The sequence below is a fragment of the Stigmatopora argus genome, chromosome 12 (assembly GCF_051989625.1).
Source record: "Stigmatopora argus isolate UIUO_Sarg chromosome 12, RoL_Sarg_1.0, whole genome shotgun sequence".
Lineage (NCBI taxonomy): Eukaryota > Metazoa > Chordata > Actinopteri > Syngnathiformes > Syngnathidae > Stigmatopora > Stigmatopora argus.
In genome coordinates this window covers 4,485,823-4,492,298 of record NC_135398.1, presented here as the reverse complement: position 1 = coordinate 4,492,298, position 6,476 = coordinate 4,485,823, and positions in this window count along the sequence as shown.

Here is a 6,476-nt window from a genome sequence, read left to right as displayed (position 1 = left end):
ACTTTGCATTAATTTCTACAGTATATGTATACAATTCACAGATTAAAATGACCCATTTCATGGCAATATCATATTGATTTTTTTGAACTACGATATTTGCCGATACAAAAAAAACTAGGCTCACACATTTTACCTAAACTTTTGACATTTTTCATCCTAAAGATTTCAATACATTTTTACACCGGACATAATATCTTAAGATGACGATATTTATTGACGTTTTGTGTTTGGATTGGCTTCGATAGTTGCCTTTTATACGTAAACTAGTGTTTAGTGTTGCAGTCCAAAAAGTAGCCCGGTGTCAAATCACAGTTGACTCTGATGCTTTTTCTCACCCTTTCACACACATGCAAACACACACACACACACAGACACACAGACACACACACACACAGCCTTACACACTTGTCCCAGATCTCCCCTAATAAGGCAACATGTGTTGTGAGTGGCTGCCGCAAAGAGGTCACCCTGTCCACCAGCGGAGGCTTGTGTTTACAAGACGGCAGCCAGCCTTGTTGTGTCACCCCCAGCAACTCCGTTTTTTCTACGTGGCCTCGGCGGCTGTGCGTTATTGCGCGCACCGTCTCAGGTTAGCTTGTTGCGTTATATTTTGATGAGAATTGAACAACGTGTTATCTCTCCAGAGACGCTTTCAGTTGCCAAGCTTGAGTCTTTGCTCATCAAGCCAGATGTCTTGCCTCAGGCCTCACTCAGGTGGGGCTGTACTTGCTAATAAATGGAGCTTTTCTAACAAATAAACTATATACAGGGTGACCCCCCCCCCCCAAGAAAAAAGAACTAGAAATTTTCAAGTCCGTATTGGCAGATATGAGCAAGTGACAGCACTGCGAGAATGTAGTCAACACTCTGCCACTTTCGTAACCATGGTGATTCAGGATTATAATTGTCAGTATCCCAGCCATGATGTTGCAGCAAGCAGTGCGCCCTATGGATAAATATTCATCAATGTTCATCATTGTATGGAATTCCCTTTAGTACAGCTCCATCTAGTTGATGTATAACACAACCCCTAACCACTACAACTATTACTACTACTACAGCTCCATTTAGTGAATGTAAAACACAACCCACGACTACTACTACTACTACCACCACCGCGACTAGTACTAACACTACAAGTACTACTACTACTACTACCACCACCACGACTAGTACTAACACTACAAGTACTACTACTACCACCACCGCGACTAGTACTAACACTACAAGTACTACTACTACTACCACCACCACTAGTACTAACACTAAAAGTACTACTACTACTACTCCCCTGCCACTACAAACAGTTCATCTAGTGGATGTATGACAGCATCCCGTACTACCACTACTACTACTATTACTACCGCTATTACCAGTACTATTACTATTACTACCACTGCTACCACTACTACTACTACTACTACTACAGCTACTACTACTACTACCACTACCACCACTACCACCACTACTACTACCACTACCACCACTACTACTACCACTACCACCACTACCACCACTACTACTACCACTACCACCACTACCACCACTACCACCACTACCACCACTACCACCACTACCACCACTACCACCACTACCACCACTACCACTACCACCACCACTACCACCACTACCACCACTACTACTACTCCCCTGCCACTACAAACAGTTCCATCTAGTGGATGTATAACACAATCCCTTACTACCACTACTACCACCACCACTATTACTGTCATATAATCCGGTGCCCCTTACATGAAACAAATGTTAAAATATTCCTTGAAGGTCTGCCTTATAGAACGGAAAATATGCTAGTTGATACAGTACGCCACACAAGTAAGTCTTTGTGTGCATCTTCAGCAATGCGCCCATGTGTTTCCTGAGGCTGAAGGCAGGTGGTGCGGTGACCGGCCCCCGCACATGCTACATGCAGTTTATACGTACTTTTGAACAACTTGGCACATAGACGTGTCGCAAGTGCGCCAGCTGTTTTACATTCACAAACAAAACGGGTCAACATCGCCCAAGTGCTCAATGGGGGACGATACAATAACGTTTGACGAGGAGGATGACATCAACATTTTGAAATACTACATTATTTTCCCCTGAAAAAAATGGCATTGCAGCAGTCTTACAAAAATATATACATTTTTTGTATCAGAATTGCAGACTTATGCTTTCCCACGTACATTCTGGGTTAGAATTTGGAGGGCATTAATAAAGTAGAAAACTGCAATTGTTCTTATTTAAAAGGATCATTCATTCCTAAATTGGTAAAATGAATTTTTCTTTGTTTTATTTGCCAACTTTAGAGTGTTATTGGGGGGCCATAACCATAGTGTATTCCTCTTTTTATTCATATCATACTTTTATTTCCATTAAAATAGTGTCTTAAAAAATGATCAGTTCATTCTTCATTTTCAAAATCTACCACCCTGATAATAACAAAAAAATATATAATGCTAATGATCAAGAATGATTCTTATACTTGGGACCACATACTTATAGATGTCACATTATGCCTCATGTAAGGCAAACTTACATAACAAATAATATTGCGTCCTACAAAACCCAAAATATGACGGCAGGTCTTTATGGGGTTTAAGTTTTTAAATGCCCCAAAATGAAATATTAAGGCAACTTTAACTCTGCATGTCAACACAGTGTAGTGATGGAGTATTGGGTTTGGTACTTACATGAATCCTGCAGGCAAAGAACGGGGCTACCTCTTTCCTCTCAGGTGTGGCGGAAGCTGCAGGTGTAAAAAAAAAAAGTAAAGCCAAATAACAAAAACAATTCAAAATCTATATACAGGGGGCAAAATGCATCAAATGAATCCATAAAATCCACAACGAAGCCACGCAATTATCATCAGGGATCAAGTGGAGAGGTGACCCACCGACGTGGAGGCTCGCTGGTGGCGATCGGTCACCCTACCTCAGGGCCCACCATGTATGGGCTCAACGTGCGACCGGCCTCTGCCATAAATAGCCGGGAGGAGCCCGCTCGGACCCCCGGCCAATCCGCTGCAAGCCCGCCTGGGGGTCCCGACACCCCCGGGTTGGCCCGCCCGCCAGCTTTAAAGGGGAAAATACACCCGACAGGAGGGATTAGGTCAAATCTGAGGGCCATTCTTGGGATTATAGCAGTCAATGCCGGGATTAACAACATAGTACATATTTGGTAAATGTACAAATACATAAAGATGGCCTTCTTGTGTATAAATATGGAAAGAAATCATGAATTCCAGGTTCCATTTGGCAGTAAAATGTTCCATAAACTGAGCATCCTTTGTCGCCATCTTGTGGTAGGCACCATTTAAACAGGTCTCTTTGTTAACATGGGCCCCCCCCCCCCATGTCTGACTAATCGCGAAAAATCATATGAAATTTGACAAAGATACACGTCCAATCATTTTGCTTGCTGTCAGTTTAAGTGTTAAATCAACGTTCATTAAAATTGCAATTTAAATGAGTTTATTACTCATAGATGTCCAACCTGTTTGGACTGGGAGGGTGGCAGCGAACGATTGCGCGTCAAAATGTTCTACGTAACGCTCAATTTAAATGAGTTTATTGCTTATAGACGTCCAATCCATTTGAAGTGGGAGGGTGGCAGCGAATGAACATTCGTTCATTCGCTGCCACCCTCCCACTTCAAATGGATTGGACGTCGACCACTGCCAACGATGAAACAATATTTTCCTACAGAGGAATAAATTCATTTCAATTATTAACATATTACAATCAGAATGAAATAAAAATATGTTATCTAAAGCCCAATTTAAAGTATTTGGGAAAGGGCAAAATGTCTTTTTGCAACTATATAATGCTTGTTTGCTTACTTAGGAGGGAAAAAAGTTCCCTCATTACTTTAGGCATTAGGGGAGGAAGAAAGATAAATAAATAAAAACAATGGCCGACCTCCAAGCGTGGCTGTAGCTGCCAACTCACTCAAATGTGCCAAACCTTTTTGACGCTTTGATGGGACTCGAGGGGAGAACCGCATCTGATTGGATCCACGGGACCCTCTAATTAGTCTAATATGGTGGACAAAAAGCTGTAAAAAAACAAAAAAATGACAATTGCATATGAAAGAGAAGACTTTTGCTCCAAGACACATGGCTGGAATGATACTACAATGGTTGGGAATGGGAGGCTTTTGTTTGGCTAAGGCCACTTTTGGTGTGATTTTTACCCACAAAAAGAACATTTAAACAGGTATATTTTTAGGCTAAAGTCTGGTTATGTACTTTATGAATTAAATTGAAAATTAGCAATAAATGATAAATCATATAAGGGGCAAATGCGGCTTATATGAGGGAAAAAGTTGTACGATAGGAAAGAAAAGGTGAAAATGGGGCTATTTTGAGAGTATTGCAATTGAATGGATGAAAAAGCTTTTTTTAATTTAAAATTTCCTAGTTTTGGATTAAAGTTTTACCTGCTCGCAGAAAATGTATTTTGAAGCAGTTCTTGTTATGATTTAGTTTGTAAAAAGTTGTCGCTAAAAGCAATGTACATTCAAAAAAGGTTCTAGTGAGGTAAATCCTAATTGGATTTTTTTTCTAATTATTTCATTTATGTATCAAGTATATATTGTATGTTTTCTCTTGATTTTTTAAATCTAAATTCACCCCAAAAAAATCTTCAAAGATATATACAATTCTTTTCAATAATTCCAAACACAAACTTAAATATTTTGATTTTTTTGTAGCTTCCTAAAACTTTTGGCAAATCCTGTTTGTCAATTTTCAATTTAAAGTAACAAACACGCAAACTACACAACCTGAAAAAAAGTCATAAAACAGCACCACCTAAATGATTCGGTCAGATATTTTGAACACAAATAATTTTGAGTCATTATTGTGCAATTCCCCAAAAAAGAACAACAATATAAAAGACAGAAGAGAGAAGAAAAATTGCAAAGAATTTTATTGGATCATAATTTTTCTACTCTGCTAAATGGGCAATGCTATGACATCATTGACACGATCATTGTCTGCTCTTTGATTGGCGTCTAAGAGACATCAAAGCCCAATTGATGAGAAAAGAGGCATTTTCATGCAAAGAGTTTATTTGCGAATGAAACTGCAGTGTCATACAACAGTAGCACAATCAAATGACTCCATATTTTATTCCTCTTTTATGTCTAGATACAAAGATCAAAGGCGTGTCTTAAAGCAAACAATGAATGACCTCTTCTGCTTTTTGTCTCTTTGACTTTACTCTAAAAATAGCTTTTAAATACTTGGCATAGTCTCGTAAATTAAACTACGAAACGCAAACGCTTTGCCCGTCGCCGCCGCCGCTGCCGCCATGTTTTTTCTTATTCATTTTTTTTTTATCCACCTCAATGTAAATATACTTTATGAAAAAGAAAAGACCGTTTTTTTTGTTTTATTTTTAACCCTCGACCCTCTCGCTTGCACTCCATGCAAGGAAGAAAAAAAGATGTAGAAAAAAGCACTTAAATCTCTTATGAAAATAGAAAATATTACAAGTGTGCATAATCACTGCTCATGTTGCACGTCCAACTGTTGTACAAAAAAAATGTCCGTCGAGGCTCTTTATTTTGGGGGGGGGGGGGGGGATATTGTCGTTGACGTGTTAGCGCTCACGTGCTAATCGCGGGGACTGTTCCTGTACGATCGGGGTGAGTTTGCGTAGCTTAAAAAAATGGAAATAAATGAGGAGTTTAGCTTGTTTGTCGCGCAAAAACATAAAAAACAAAAAAAACGCAAAAAGTCAGCGCTTTCTGCTACAGCGCCCCCTGGCGGAAAGGACCGTCGCTGACTAGCAAAATTGCTAAATGACGTGAAAACAGTGTTGCGTATATGTGGATAATATATTTGGCTGCAGTGTGATGCGATACTTGTTTTTTAATCCGGGAATTTTTAGGCCACAATTCAAAGAAAAATGATTATATTGATGTCATCTTTGATTAGAATAAAATACTTTTAAGGGAATTAAATTGGTGTCGATTAGTCATGTCATTTTGAGGGGGAAAAACACAATACTGGGATATCTTCATGAATTAAGTCTTTTTTTAATAGTTATGTTTAAATAGTATTATTTGTGGGAACTTCTTTTCATAGAAATTTTGTATTTGAGTAAAATGCCTTTCATCATTCACAAACTAAATGCAATATTTTTTTTTTAAATTTATATTCTACAGAAAACTGTTTTATATGCCAAGATAAGGAAGAATAACCAGAAAAAAATGTATATTTTGTGTTGTTTAAATAGTATTATTGATGAGAACTCCTTTTTAAAGCATTTTTTGTATTTGATAAAATGCCTTTCATCATTGACAAATTAGATGTAATATTATTTTTTTTAATTTATATTCTCCAGAAAACTGTTTTATATGCCAAGATAAAGAACAATAACCAGAAAAAAAAATATATTTTGTGTTGTTTAAATAGTATTATTGATGAGAACTCCTTTTTAAAGCATTTTTTGTATTTGATAAAATGC